The following is a 16,955-nucleotide window of genomic DNA, read 5'->3' on the forward strand; positions in this document are numbered from 1 at the left end:
CATAATCTTATACATCTCTATCAAGTCCTTTCTCAACCTTCGTTACTCCAAGGAAAACAACTCCAGCCTATCCAATCTTTCCTCATAGCTCATACCTTCCAGCCCAGGCAGCATCCTGGTAAATCTCCTCTGCACCCTCTCCAGTGCAATCACATCCTTCCTATAATGTGGTGACCAGAACTGCACACAGTACTCCAGTTGGGGCCTAACCAGAATTTATACAGTTTCGGCATAACCTCCCTGCTCTTGTATTCTATGCCTAGGCTAATAAAGACAAGTATCCCGTATGCTTTCTTAACCACATTATCTACCTGCCCTGCTACCTTCAGGGATCTATAAGTATGCACACCAAGGTCCCTGTGATCTTCAGTACTTTCCAGGGCCCTACCATTCACAGTGTAATCCCTTGCCTTGTTAGCCCTCCCCAAGTGCATTACCTCACACTTTCCTGGGCTGAATTCCATTCAACAATTCCAGCTCTATCCACCTGATCAGTCCATTGATATCCTCCTCCAGTTTACAGCTATCCTCCTCACTATTTACCACCCTACCAATTTTCATGTCATCCGCGAACCTCTTGATCATATCCCCTATATTTAAGTCCAAATCATTTATATACACCACAAACAGCAAAGGCCCCAACACCGAGCCCTGCAGAACTTCCAGTCACAGAAGCAACCCTCTACCATTACCAAAACAAAAACAGAATTACCTGGAAAAACTCAGCAGGTCTGGCAGCATCGGCGGAGAAGAAAAGAGTTGACGTTTCGAGTCTTCATGACCCTTCGACAGTACCTCTACCATTACCCTCTGCTTCCTGCCTCTCAGCCAATTTTGGATCCAATGTGCTGCTTTGCCTGGGATCCCATGGGCTCTTACTTTGTTGAACAGTTTGCCATGAGGGACCTTATCAAAAGCCTTGCAAAAGTCCATGTAGACCACATCAAATGCATTACCCTCATCAACACTCCTGGTTACGTCCTCAAAAAATTCGATCAAATTTGTCAAACACAACCTTCCCTTAACAAATTCATGCTATCCCTGATTAATCTATGTCTCTCTAAGTGCAGATATATTCTCTCCCTCAGAATTATTTCCAGTAACTTCCCCACCACCGAGATTGGACTGACCGGCCTGTGATTTTCTGGTCTATTCCCTTCCTCCCTTTTTTAATAATGGGACAATGTTGGCAGTCCTCCAGTCCCCTGGCACCTCACCTGTGGCCAGAGAGGATTTGAAAATTACTGCCAGGGCCCCTGATATCTATTCCCTTGCCTCCTTCAACAGCCTGGGATACATCTCATCCAGGCCTGCAGATGTATTCGCTTTTAAGGCCGCTAAACCCGCTAGTACCTCCTCTCTCTCAATGTTAATTTCCTCCAATATTTCACCGTCTTCCACTCTGATGTCTATATCTGCATCATCCTTTTCCACCGTGATGACGGATGCAAAGCATTCACTGAGGACTGCATCCACATCTTCCAGGTCCACACCCAGATTATCTCTATGGTCCCTAATTGGCCCTACTCTTTCCCTAGTTATTCTCTTGCTCTTTATATATTTAAAAAACTCCAGTCCTCCTTTATTCTAACCACCAATGCTTTCTCATGCACTCTCTTAGCTTTCCTAATTTCCTTTTTAAGTTCCCCTCTGCACCTTTTATACATTCCAAGGATTCTGCCGTATTGAGCCCTCGGTATCTGCTATAAGCTTTTCTTTTTTTATTAATCCAAACCTTTATGCCCCTTGACATCCAGGGTTGTCCGGAGTTGGTCCCCCACCCCCGCCCCCTTTTGTCTTTACGGAGACATATTTGCCCTGTACTCTCGTTATTTCCTCCTTGAATGCCTCCCACGACTCTGACACAGTTTTATCTGCAAGTAGCTGCTCCGAGTCCACCTGGGCCAAATCGCATCACATTTTAGGAAAATTAGCCTTTCCCCAGTTTAGAACTTTTATTCCCGGCCCAACCTTATCCTTTTCCATAACCATCCTAAATCTAACTGAATTATGGTCACTATCTCCAAAATGCTCCCCTACTGCCTGGGCTCATTTCCGAATATTAGGTCCAGAACTGCCCCCTCCCTTGTTGAGATTTCCACATACTAGCTAAAAAGGTTCTCCTGGATGCAACTTAAGAATTTTGCTCCCTCCCTACCTTGCACGCTATCCCAATTGATATTTGGGTAGTTAAAATCCCCTAGTTTTACTGCCCTATTGTTCTTACACTTCTCTGAAATTTAATTACATTTTTGATACCCTATCTCTTCTCGACTGTTTGGGGGCCTATAGCACATACCCAACAGCATGTTTGGCCCTTTTGTGTTTTTCACTTCTACCAATATGGCTTCATTTGATGATCCTTCCAACATATCATCCCTCCTCACTGCTATAATTGATTCCTTGATCAATATTGCAACCCCCCTCTCTTCTATCTCCCTCTCTATCTCGTCTGAATACCCTTTAACCAGGAATGTTGAGCTGCCAATCCTGCCCTTCTTTTAGCCAAGTTGAAACAAACGAGGAGAAACAGAGTCCATATTCGACATCAGAACTGGAAGCGCAGAAAAGACTATCAGTAACACCGCAAACATCAATAGCCAGCGTGACATTAACAACATCATCAGAAAATGACACCACATTAGCAACAGCAAGCATGACTCCTGCAATACCAGAGACAAGATGTGCAACATTGCCTGAGCAGCATTCAACTCACCACCAAGAGCAACGGATGCCAAATCTACAAGATGGAGGCAGAGCATCTTACCACCCAAGTGATATTGTGAACAATATTTTTAGAAAAGAATACATACTATAAAAGACTCTAAGGCCGGGACTTTCTATGCCTACCGGCGTTGGGTGTGTTCGGTGGCGTGAGTGGATAATATGACATGATTGGTTTCATGACGGCTTGAAAGCAGTTCGTGATCATCTACTCGTTTCCCGCCATCGGATGTCGACAACCTCATTGTAATCAATCTGCATATCATTATTAGCCCAACCTGTCAGAATCGTCCCCACATGTTTCATAACAGCACATAAAAGGCGTGCACTTGGCAGGCTGCACTTTGAGGAGAACTCGGACGTGAGTACACAGTAACATTGTGCAGAACTCACCAGGGTCACCTGTCAGACTTCAAGCTTGTGTGGGGAGGACAAGGGCACCCCTGCTATTGAGGCCACTTGTGGGGGGGTGGGGGGGGCCAAGGGCTGCATTGCAGTTGAGGAGACTTGTGGAGGAAAGGGAACACAAGGGCTGCCTGCCATTGAGACAACTTGTTGGGGTGGGGTCAGGGGGTCAAGGGTTGCCCTGCCTTTGAGGTAACTGGTTGGGGGGGGGGGGTTCCGTCTTCTGGTTGAGGCAATTTGTCGGGGGTTGGGGGTGGTGGCAAGCGCAGCCCTGCCGTTTAATATAGCACACAAGCAATAAGGGTGGGGGGGTAGGGTGGGCGAGGGAAGCGGTCATGCATTAGGGAACCCTGTATAAAGTGACCATTCCTCTGTAGCTGAGGTACTTCAGATGCAGCCACATTGATATGATTGATATTATAAGATTGATATTGATATTGATATTATTCACTTTCAAGTGAAACAGCATTTCACTTGCATTTCCCCTAACTTAGTCTACTGCAGTCGTTGCTCCCAATGCGGTTTCCTCTACATTGGAGAGACCAAACGTAAACTGGGCAACCGCTTTGCAGAACACCTGCGGTCTGTCCGCAAGAAAGACCCAAACCTCCCTGTCGCTTGCCATTTTAACACTCCACCCTGCTCTCTTGCCCACATGTCTGTCCTTGGCTTGCTGCATTGTTCCAGTGAAGCCCAACGCAAACTGGAGGAACAGCACCTCATCTTCCGACTAGGCACTTTACAGCCTTCTGGACTGAATATTGAATTCAACAACTTTAGATCTTGAACTCCCTCCTCCATCCCCACCCCCTTTCCATTTCTTCCCCCTTCCTTTTGTTTTTTCCAATAATTTATATTGATTTTTCTTTTCCCACCTATTTCCATTATTTTTAAATGTATACCTTTTATGTCCTGTTAGTCTTTCCACCCCATCCCCACTACAGCTGTACCTTGGGTGTCCTGCCATCCATTCTTAATTAGCACATTCGTTTAGATAATATCACCATCTTCAACACCTCTTTGTTCTTCTGTCGTGACATCTTTTGATTATCTGCTCCTATCACTGCTTGCTTGTCTCTACAACACCCCCCCACTTCTTTCTCCACCACCACCCACCCACCCCCCACCCCAACCACTTAAATCAGCTTATATTTCACCCCTCTCCTAATATTATTCAGTTCTGCTGAAGGGTCATGAGGACTCGAAACGTCAACTCTTTTCTTCTCCGCCGATGCTGCCAGAACTGCTGTGTTTTTCCAGGTAATACTGTTTTTGTTTTGATATGATTGGAGTTGGGCTTCTAGTTTATCTGCCCACTCAAGCAATGCAGAGGCAACAAAGTGCCACCAAGTTTTCCAAAGCTTTTCACACCCCCAGCACAGACTGCAAAGCCATGAGCATTTCAGTGGACTGCAGAACAGTTAGGTGACTGTACATGTTGTACAATCTCCTTGCTAAAGCTGGCCATAGGGCAGTGATTGCTGGAGGTGCTCACAGCCCCTTGCAATATCATCACCCCGGTTTGGACCAGTTACCCTTATGATTCAAGCTAACAATGCAGTCTTGTAGCGTGGGTTAGCAGAATGTCTGCGTCTGAGCTGTAAGCACAGCATGCAGTCCATTGGGCAAAGCCCCCACCAATCGGTCAGATGGAGTAGGATGGAGGTGGGTGGGGTTTCGGGCAGCCATGCAAATGCACTAACCTCTGGCCATCCAAGTGGTGGCCAGCACTCTCTGGGAAGTGTTAAGGGGCCTTCAGAATTAACCACGACAGGTTCCTGGTACACCCATGCTAACCACATGTCTCCCTCTTTCATACTGCAGGAGGGGTACACCAGGATCATGGAGCCTGGTGAACTAGCTGTATGCCTCATGGCCTACAAAGAGCGAAGAGACAGAAGAGAGAGCGCCTGAGGCTCCTGACTGCGCAGAGACAGAAGCAGCAACCTCAGGAAGAAGAGGCGGCTGGAGCTCCCACACATCCTGCCAAGGAGCCATAGTGAGCTGTCGCTGGTCAAACGCCGCCTTTCATTCCTGCAGATGATGGAGAACCAGTGTTGCTGAAAACTGCGCATGTCTAGGGAACTGGTCGGTCACATCTGCCAGCTACTGCAGGATTTGGTGCCACAGGGACATGGAGGACATCCACTGCCAGTGATGCTCAATTTCTATGCCAGTTGCTTCTTTCAGGGCTCCACAGGTGACCTCTGTGGGATTTCACAAACCTCCACCCATAGATGCATCCATGTGGTCACAGATGCCATCTTTGCGAGGGCACACACCTTTGTGCATTTCACACGGGACAAGGAGAGCCAGGATACAAGAGCAATTGGATTGGCACAGATCTTTGCTTTCCCACAAGTGCAGCTTGCGATCGACTGCACTCGTGTGGCGCTCAGATCTCCATTGCAAGACATGGTGAACTACATCAACCGCAAGAGGTTCTACTCACTGAATGTTCAGATGGATTGTGACCACCAGAAACTCATCCTGCAGGTCTGGGCATGGTTCCCAGTGAGTGTGAATGACTCCTACATCCTCAGTCAGTCACAGATCCCCTGAAGTCTTCCAGGGTCCACAGGGATGGCTCCTCGGGGACAAGGGCTACCCGCAGAGGCTGTGGCTGAAGACACCCATGCGGCAGCCTCAGACTGCAGCAGAGCAATGGTATAATGAGGCTCATACTGCAACTTGCAACTTGGTGGAACTGACCATCTGGATGCTAAAGATGAGGTTCCGGTGCCTGGGCCGGTCTGGTGGAGCCCTGCAATATAGTCCACAAAAGGATGTCACGCATCGTTGTCGCCTGCTGCACCCTTTGTAACCTGGCACTGCAACAGGGAGACGAGCTGGCTGAGGAGGAGATGGAGGAGCTGGAGGTCTCCTCCAATGAGGAGGACACTGACAGGGATGAGGGTGAGGAGGTCCTTGAAGGTGACAATGGCGGGCATGAGGTCCTTGCACTGGCTAGATGAGGCAGGTGCCTCCGGGAGGCCCTCATATCTGCTAGATTTGTGGAGGATGATGATGACATGCAGTGAGGTGACCCCAGAGATCCTCACATTGCATCTGTGAACTTTTAACCGCAATCTGGCTTATGGCAGCGCACATACTCTCTGTGAGAACGCTCCTGTCATGGGGATGCAGTGGAGGCCTTAATAGTCACTCAGTTGCAGGAGGGTGATGACGACATGCAGTAAGGACACTCCATAGATCTTCACATAGCCTCTGAGAATATCTGACTCCTACCTGGCCAAGGGCAGCTCGCTTGCGCTCTATGATCAGGATCACATCATAGGGATGAAGCTGTGAAACTTTAGAAGCATCTGATCCTTTGTTTGCCTTCAGCACCTGAGCCCTTCAGGAGCACAGTGTCACTGATCACAGATGCTGAAGAGATGGAGGCCAGCCCCACCTTAAAGGTGCTGAGGCACACAGAGAGAATGATAGAACTCTGTGGTGCCTGCCCACGACATTCTGGCAGCAATGACAAGCACCGTCGAGCTGCGGGCGTCAGTAATGTGTCCAGGGAGTGAGAGGCTGGACCATCGTTTTGGTCTGAAGGCCACTCAGGGAAGGGGCCCTGGACTGAGGCACCTGCCTTTATTCTGTGCAGGAACTAAGGTTTCACATCTGAGTGACAAGAACATTGCTCATCAGAACAAGGAGCTATAGGCAGAGAGGCATTCTTGGGAGTTTATTGACAATAGTGAACAATATGTACAAGTGATTAACACCCGTGCCCAGGCTATGCAATTAAGTCTTCTTAACTTTCCTAAACCTGCCTTGGTGCTCCCCGGACATCCACAGTGGAGGTGGGAGCAGTCTGCTGACTGCAACACCCTGTCTGTGACGACCTTGGCGGGCCTCCTTTGAAGGTTCGAGACCTGAAGGGCCCAGCCTTCTTTCGGGGTACTGCTGTGTGGCAGTAGCACTCTCCCCGGCCTGTGGAGCTGGAGCTGCTGGGGTCACAGGAAGAGGGGATTTGAATGGGCTGGACACTCCCGGAGTCACGTGGATGGATGGCCCCGGGGTGTGCACCTGCTGATCTTCCTCCCTATGGGTGTCTGAGTGCCTCAGGCTGACTCCTTGAGGAGAAGGGGTAGCTAGAGTGAGATCGGGCTGCCTCACACCCCTCTCATGTACAATTTTGGAGGCCAACTATGGGATCAACGACGGAATTGAGCCCGTGCAGCAATGCAGGACCAATGTCCTGGACCAAGGTCTCCATGGCAGCCGCCATCCTACCAGTGTTGACCTTGGTGTGTTGGCATGCGGGCGCTATCACCTCAGCCTGAAGGCAGATGGACTCCTCCATCATGCCTCGTAATCTGAAAAGTGCAGCGGGCATCCCTTCCTGATTTTCCTGAGCTTGTCTTTGCAACTCCAGCAACTGTGACATGACTGAGTCCAGAGGCTCGTCATCTGACTCAGACTCAGCAAATTTCTGGCCTCCAGCAGTTCTCCAAGTGCCGGATACCAGGGAAGTCCCTGCCGCCGCCTGCTGTGGATCAGAAAGTGTGATGTGCTCACCAGATTGTGATCCCAAGGCTATTCTAAAGCTAGGGTCCACCGAACTATTTGTCTCTACGCTGGTGGAGGGTGTGGGTGAGCACTGGAACTTCAAGGAGGGTACCTTCAGATTCCTCTTCAGAGGTTTCTTCAGGGCTTGATTGGACGCCCTGCGTCATGGACTCCATCCGCTGTTTCCCAGGTGTGCTTGTGGAAGCAAGGGGAGATAGATAGTGCATGGCAATGGCCTATGAGACAGGAGACATCACTCACAGCATGGTTGTCTGATGGATGTTGCAGAGCTGGACCCTCACTTGGCAGAGCACCACCGACCTCACCGTCAGCACAGGACTAGCCCAGATTGTCGTTGGCCAGCTGGATGGCTGTTTCAAAGTCTGTGAGGACCTTGATTTCAGGCATTCCTCCATCTGTCTACAACCTCTCCCTTATCCTGTATGAATAGAGATGGAGAAAGTGTAGGCAGGACACCTGCCAGGCCAGATCATAAGTATGCCTAGCATGTGTGATTGATGAGTGGTCCCATAGATGGAATAAGGACAATGAAAGTGTGTGTGAGAGAGTGAATGGTAATGTCCCTTTAACTGGCAGTGAGGGCCCTGTGGATGTGTGATGAGTTTGTGAGTCTGCAAGTTGAGAATGATGAGCAAAGTGACTTACCCTGGTGGAACGGAGGAGATTATTCATCCTCTTGCGGCACTGGGTGGCTGAACTCTTTTGAAGGGCATTGTTGCTGACCACCGCTGCCACCGCCTCCCAAACCTGGTTGGTCATGCCACTGCCTATCCTGCAGCCAGAGCGGAGATAGAGACATCTCGGCAGGCCTCCACAGCAATCAAAAGGCATTCCAGTGATATGTCACTGAATCTGGGATCTGCAATCTTTTTGCCTTTCGTGGACATCTTCCCCGCAGCGGTCGTGGGCTGGAAGCACTGAGATGTGTGCGCAAGGCTGGATTTAAAATATGGTGCCTGGTGTGATGAAGCGGCGAGGTGATGGCGGGCTGGCAAATGAGAGCCCGCCTGCCATGGAAACAGCGTGCTTCCCGGGAATGCATAAATAACGTGGCAGGTTTGGGATGATGCAGTGTGAAAACCCGCCATTGCGGCTGGTGGGTAAAACAACATATTACCCGCCCGCTACCGCACTTAGTGCAAATCTGGGGCGATTCCACCCTAAGGGGTTCAGTTTATTCCCAAAAGTCGATTGATAATCCTCTTTTGTTTATGAAGGTTAATGACTGGAATAGCTACATTGAGAGGGGCATTACTTTTTAAAGAAAGAGGGATGTTATATATTGTTGTATTATCTGTAAATATCTGTAAAGAGCTATGAACTAATTAGCTAGGAACTAATTTTTATATGTAAGTGTTCTGGGGGGGCCACATTTCATGGCTGATGTGATGTATAACAGAACCAGTTCAATCCTTCTGGTGTACAAGGCAGCATGGCAATACTAAAGACAAAGAATTTTGATCTTCCCAAGCTTAAAGTGCGATAACCACCAACATCTGGGAATCAAAATACAACAGGATTACAGAGCACCTCTCCTACCCATTTGGGCTATGATTTTAAAGAGGAAATAACTTGCTATTTTCAAGGCAAATGAAGACCATCCTGAGAAAAGAAAACTGGCCCCCATTGAGCTGAATTTTACATTGAGGGCTTGGTGTCAGCCCTCCGGTATAAACGTCAAGGGTGAGCCTGCTCCCTGGTTGGCCGGCTCGCCCCTCAGACATTGAACAGCCTTTGAGCCATTAACTGGCTTGAGGCGAGCCCCCTATCTCCATTGGGGAAGAGGCCCTGCCTCAGAAAGATGCCAGTCAATCAAACGGCTTGTAGCTCTCTTCTCCCAGCAGCGCCATCAAGAGTGGTGATTCTTGCTGGGAATACAACAGTCCCTGAGAAAGGTATGCTATGATGGAGTTGGAATAGAGGATGAGTCTGGGTGCTGCTGGGAACAGGCTGCCTCACCTGGGTGAAGCGGATGGGGGACTGGGGTGGACTAGGCTGGTGGGGAGGGGAAATGCTGGGGGTAGGGGAGGAGGCAGGGGCTGATCATTCCCTTGATGGGGAGGGGGGCCTCTGATTGGCATGAAGGCCCAAAAAGGAGGCACTCCACCCCTTGCCTGGCCACCAGTCTGCCAAGTTTCATTTGGCGGGCTGGACACTTCGTGCCAGCTTTCCCCGCTGCAGTTAATATCCCAGTGGCAGCTAGAGGAATCTTTTAAGTGGTCATTAATTGACCACCTAAGGGCCTCAATTGGCCCATGGGCGAGTGGGCCACCTGATGCCTGCCCCATCATTTGTAAAATTGTAGCTAATGAGGGTGGGTAGGTGGCGGCCACTGGACTACTGCCGTGGCATCCTATTTTATCACTCCCCTCACATGGGGGAGGGAGGGCTGGGAGTTAAAATTTCGGCCATTACATCAGTTGTGGATTCTACAAAATCTGACTTCAACACGTATTTTGATTCATGCAACATGCTGCCTTTCATTTTAAATTGATGTGAATATATATTTTTTTAAATATACTTAAACATAACTTAAGCAATGAAGGTGAACAGGGTGAAAGAGACAAATGGAAATCCTGTCAGAGCAATTTTTATACTTACTCATTTGACAAAGCTTATTTGACAACTTGTAGTCTTGATCCATTATTGCCTTCAAGAACTATGAAAATGAAAACAAAATAAAAGCATTACATTTTTGTGAAGCAATCTAATGACAGCTGCTATTAAAGGAAACATAACTGTTCCATTTAATTACTGGCCCTTTCAATTATACCAACCAACACAATTTAGATTTTCCAAATAATTTTGAGGTGCTAATGAGGTGAGCAGTAGCAAGAAGTATTCAAAAAGGTTTTAAAGCTTACAATGACATTACAAACCTATTAACATTTAACATTACTTCATTTCTCAAAAAATAATTGAATTATCAGGAGTAAATTCAATCATTATCTACACAACAATGATCCTGCAAATAGCAGTTAGGATGGGTTCAGAAAGGAAAAAACACACTTCTTTGACTTCTTTGAGGAATTGATAGGATTGTATTTAGTTTCCAAGAGACATTTGACAAAATTCCATAGTAAAGGGAGTAGTTAAACACAAAGCTGTGGGGGTTGTGAATAAAGCTTGGGAATGGACAAGAAAGTAGCTGAAGGGTAGGAAACAACCAATAATTGTTAGAGGTTTATTGTGTGGGGTGCCTTACTGGGGATCATTACTGGTTATAATTTATATCAATGATTAGAATTCATAAACTCAAAGTGAATTCATCAGTTTTGCTGACAATCTAGGAAGGGCAATAGAGTGGAAGGAGGTAGTTAAGAATTTTTTTAAATAGTTCGTCAAAATACATATGTGGGAAGAGCAATGGTAGATGAAATTTGTTGTAGTCAAGTGTAAAGTAATGCAGACAGGAAGGAAAAATAACACAAATATCTCACAAATGGTTTTAAGTATAAAGTTAAAAAAGATCTACAAGTCTCAGCAGTAAATTAGTGAACCTAATATAATCCCCTAGATAAAAACAAACAACTGCGGATGCTGGAAATCCAAAACAAAAACAGAATTACCTGGAAAAACTAAGCAGGTCTGGCAGCATCGGCGGAAAAGAAAAGAATTGACGTTTCGAGTCCTCACGACCCTTCAACAGAACTGTCGAAGGGTCATGAGGACTCGAAACGTCAACTCTTTTCTTCTCCGCCGATGCTGCCAGACCTGCTGAGTTTTTCCAGGTAATTCTGATTTTGTTTTGTTTCTAATATAATCCCCTAGCTGATGTAAGCACCTTCATTGTTATAAACCTACAAATTCTCTGGTTCAGCATGTCCAATGTCACAAGAGTTCTAGAAGTGCACTAAAATGTTGCTTTTATGTAACACTCAATTCTATAAATGGTTTCTATCAGATTTTTTATTTAACAGTCACACTGTGTTTGATGTACTTTGACCATCACACTTTGTCGATTGTCTCTCTCGCTATATATATATATATATATATATATATATATAAACTGATGATTTAGCAGATCTCCCTTGATATTGTTCACAGTGAGTTGCAGGATACATTGGGCTGTAACTTCTGACTAGCATCGGAAAGTGCTGGCAGGTAGAAATTAGAAGAAATAAATACCTACTTATCTGGTCTTGAAAATAACGTTGACACTTCCATTTGTCAGAATGTATCATTGTTAATATATAGTGAATATAATAGGTAAGTAGATATTATGTATACTAACATTGTATATATTTTTATAAATACAAATGCTCTCTGCAATGATAACACTGTTTTTCATTGGGTAGTTGATATGATCTTTATGGAAGTTAATGCATGGAGTGTATGGGAACACGTCTCACAAATCCCCACGTAGAAAAGTTTGTAAACCACTCTAGTCAAGATCAAAATGACTATGGAGAGAATTCCATACTGCTTTTGGTGTAATTTCAGCACATAATTGCAGCAAGCAATCTTTTTGGAAGCAAAGTATGTGGAAACCGTTTCTGCTAGGTGTGATTTCAAGGATGAGAGAGTTGTCCTGTGAGAAGAGATTGAGATTGATGGTACATAGATAGGCAGTGGTGTGGTAGCAACTGTTGAGATACAGGAGCTCTAAGAAAATATGCTGGCCATATCATCATTTCTAAATCTACTGTTACATTGTATTCTTTTGTATGAATCATTTGAGCCCCCAAAAGTCAGTTTTAAGTGAAAAATATTAATGCCGGTAGCCATTTTATTTTGAACCATGTGGTATTTAGAATCATTAGTCTTTTGCATAGCTAAAATTTCATTATGCAACTGTTTAATTGTTTAATTCAAGCCTACTAAAAACATATATTACAGAAAACTTTACTTACTTCAAATGGGGGATGGAAATAGAAGGGCTGTCAAGGAGATATAATGTCTATAATGTTATTGAAAATTATTTTAAAATAGAGTTTAGTGGTGTCTGTGTCTACATGTGTTGCGTGTGACTTATTTGGATTAAAGCCAGCTAGTTTAGAGGCTTTGATGTATAGAAGAGAAATAGGTTTGAAATGTTAATTAGGTAAACATGGGGGAAATTTGCATTTTTTCTTTAAACAAACTAATGTAGCTCGGATTCAAAGAGAGGGAGTGAAATCCTACACCTAATCAGGTGAAGCTCAGAAACAGTGTGTTTGTTTATTTTTCCCAAGGGTTACTAATAAAGTGGGTATTATGAAAGGGTCTTATTGTTAGAAGGAGATAAAGTTCAAAAGACATAGTAATACAATGAAAATTTGCATTTAAAGAGGAAAATATTTATGAAGGAAGAGAAGGCTATTGGTAAAAGAGGAGAGGGATTCTAAAATCATAAAACCTCCAGCCTATAAGCCTCAAGCCGCTGTCTGCAAGTATCCAGAGCTGAAAGAAACTCATTTTGAATGCCACTGTCCAGAGAGTGCTTTGCCAGGGGTCTGTTTAAATCTATGGGGAGAATTTTCTCCCTGTCGTGCAGGCTGGGCAGGAGCAAGCGATCGGCTGCACACCACCATCTTACATGGGCAGGCCAATTAAGTCCCACCCAGCATGACATTAACAACCGGGGAAGGAGGGAGGGTCTGGGCCTGTGCTCTTTCGCGCATGCACTCGAATGAGCACAGAAATCTCCCTAAGGCACAGATGTACCTCAGGGAGATTATATTCATTATGAAAACTTCAAAAAAAGATAGAAAAAAATTATTCAGGCATGTCCCCTCATGTGACAGTGTCACATGAGCTGGGGCATGTCAATGAACTTTAATTAAAAATTTTATTTGAATTATAAAGTCCTCATGAAACCTCATCCCACCAATGGATGAGGTTTTACGGTAAATGCGAAGGCTGCCTGGGCTCTTTGCCTGCCCGCCAACCTTAAGGTTGGACGGGCAGCCCTGTTAATTCTTTCAATTGGTTGTTAAATGGCCTTAATAGGCCTTTAACAGTGCGGCGGGCGCACAGTCGACTCGGGTGTGTGGCCGCTGAACTGAAGATCAGAATGACACGTGGTGACATCGGGACACACACCCAACGTCACCGTATATTATTTTATGTGTTGGTGAGCAAGGCTTGCCCCCACACACTGACCAGAAGATTCAGGCCTATGTGTTTTACTGTTGCTTTAATTGAGGTGTAACTAGAAGTTAGATTAATTAGGGGGTTTTTGTAGTTATTATAGTAGTAACTTTGTAGACATATGTATGTGCTTACAATCTTTCTTATATTAATAAATGTTTAATTTAGTTTTATAAAAACCTCTTGAGACTCGTTGGTCTTATTACTACTGAATTCAAAGCCTGCATTTCGAAACATACAAATTGCAAAATTGGTTATTACAGTTGTTCCAAGTTTCCCTCTGGGATTTGAACAGCTCAGCATTTACCATCGGCTGTGTCATAATAGGGGCCACTGCTTCTCTTGATTTCTCTTAATAATTTAGACCTGGGTGTACAGGGCACAATTTCAAAATTTGCAGATGATGCAAGACTTGGAAGTATTGTGAGCTGTGAAGGATAGCGATAAGAGTTCAAGAGGATATGGGCAGGCTGATGGAACGGGCAGGCACATGGCAGATGAAATTTAATGCAGGCAAGTGTGAAGTGATACATTTTGGTCAGAAGAATGAGGACAGGTGACATAAAATAAAGTGTACAATTCTAAAGGGGATGCAGGAGCAGAGGAACCTGGATGTATATGTGAATACATCATTGAAGGTGACAGGGCAGGTTGGGAAACAGTTAATAAATTATACTAAATTCTGGGCTTTATAAATAGGGGCATAGAGTACAAAAGCAAGTAAGTTATGAGGCTTCACAAAACACTGGTTCAGCCTCAACGGGAAAGATGTGAAGGTTTTAGAAAGGGTGCAGAAAAGATTTATGAGAATGGTTCTGAGGATGACTTCAGTTATGTGGACAGATTGGCGAAGCTGGGGTTGTTCTCCTTGGAGAAGAGGAGGTTTGTTAGACATGTTCAAAATCATGAAAGGTCTGGATAGAATAAATGTGGAGAAACTGTTCCCATTGACAGAAGGCTGAGAACCCGAAGGTGATTAACAAAAGGACCAGAGGCGATATGAGGAAAAACTTGTTTATGCAACAAGTGGTTTGGATCTAAATGCACTGCCCGAGAGTGTGGTGGAGACAGATTCAATTGCAGTTTTCGAAAGGGAAATAGATAATTGTCTGAAGAGATTTTACAGGGCTACGTGGAAAAGGCAAAGGAATGAGACTAGCTGAGTTGCTGTTGCAGAGAACTGACACAGAGACAACGTGCTTCCTTCTGTGCTGTAACCATTCTATGATTCTAGTATAGATACATTCAAGGAACTTGATAAACACACGAGGAAGAAAGTTACCCTGATCATATGATCAAGAAGGGTGGGAGGAGGCTAATGTGGAGCATAAACCAAATGGCCTGTTTCTGTGCTGTAAATCCCAGGTAAAGCTGTGAGCAGGGAAGACAAACACTATACTGCTTTTCACATCCTCAGGCCATCATAGCCAAGGAATTAATGTGAATCACTTTCTCTCCCCACCCACCTCCTCATGCACACTCTCTCTCCCCGCCCACTTTCTTATGCACATTCTCTCTTCCCGCCCACTTCCTCATGCACACACTCTCTCCCCCCATCTCCTCACACTCTGATTTCAGTCACTTATTTACTCAGACGCCAGTAGACCCCACCTGGGCCGCCTCACGCACTGCTCCGGCCTGCCTGGGCCCTGCTACAGCTGCCTTGCAACCCGCTCACGCTCACCTGGGTTCCACTCCAGCTGCCTCGCACTCTGGACCCTGGAACTTAACTTCCCACTCTTTGTTGTTCGTCCAATCACAGGCTGGCTTCTCTTTGCATTTGCTGCTGATAGACTCTGCAGAGAGAAGCCAGCCCATGATTGGATGAGCAGCTTTACAGCATTCTTCAAATATAAGTCAGCTGAATGTCCAACAAGTTTGGTTTGAGTTGGACAAGCCTGCTTTAAATAGAAGGTGCTGGAGCGGTGCACTGAGAATGGGCCGATATTCTCTGCAGTTTATAAGAATGAGAGGTGATCTAACTGAAATATGTAAAGCTCCTAGAGGGAAGAGGCTGTTTCCCTTTGCTGGAGAGGCAGTCATAGGGGGTTAACCAATCAAGACTGAGATGAGGAGAAATTTCTTCATTGAGAAGGTACTGAATCTTTGGAAATCTCTACCTCAAAGGCTTGTAAATGTTCAGTCATTGAGTATATTCAAACCTGAGATTGACAGATACTGGACACTGAGGGAATCAAGGGATATGGGGATAGGAGGCAAAGTGCGTTGACCTAGAAGTTCAGCAATGACCTTATTGAATGGAGGACAGGCTTAAGGAGCTGTTTGGCCATATCCTACTCCTATTTTTTTATATTCTTATATTCTACCAGCTTTTTACCTCATTATCAATTCCCTGAATTGCCGCACACTCTGTCATCTTGCACATTGAGCCTAATGTGAGCTAATTTAAATAAATTATAATGGGCCAGTGCTGCAGCAGCTCTAAGTTTCCTGCATTTACAATCACAAAATATTTGGAGTAAATTAAATTGAGAATTATAATGCAAAGCTGTTGCCAGGCTCAGAAGAGGCAGGCACTCACAAGGGCCAGAACTTTCAGCCCTCATTGGAGACGGCTCCTTGGCAGGCGTGGGGGACCGACAATATGGCGGGAAGGCCAAAATCTGTTCTAGGCCATCATGCAACCAGTTTGTGATCCTCCACTCCGCCCGTCAGTGGGCCACCTTTCCCACCATCCAACGTCGGGAACATGGTTTCAATAGTTTAGCTTCTCATTATAAGCCCTGCTTGGAGGAATGATGCCCCCACGTCAAATTTACCACCCACGTCAGCGGGAAAACATGCAGACCCAGAACACATCCAGACAAACGTAATGTGCAGAAGTTGGGTCTTACTGTTAGGGCCTTGCTCACATCGCGGATGTCTGAGGGGCAGAAGTTGCTGAAGCCCTACAGCTACTGGATCCTGGAGGAACATATGTATCGTATAACAAAAACAGAATTACCTGGAAAAACTCAGCAGGTCTGGCAGCAATGGCGGAGAAGAAAAGAGTTGACGTTTCAAGTCCTCATGACCCTTCAACAGAACTCAATTCAACAGAACTCAGATGTGTATCGTATGCTGGGTGGATTCTCATAGACTTGGCTCCGCCGTGAAGCAGCTCATGAAAGGCGGGGAAGTCCCTATTGATGTATGGGGTCTGCTTCAGGACACCACAATCTTGGTCATGGGCTGCTACGGATGATTGG

The sequence above is a fragment of the Carcharodon carcharias genome, chromosome 12, assembly GCF_017639515.1.
Source record: "Carcharodon carcharias isolate sCarCar2 chromosome 12, sCarCar2.pri, whole genome shotgun sequence".
Lineage (NCBI taxonomy): Eukaryota > Metazoa > Chordata > Chondrichthyes > Lamniformes > Lamnidae > Carcharodon > Carcharodon carcharias.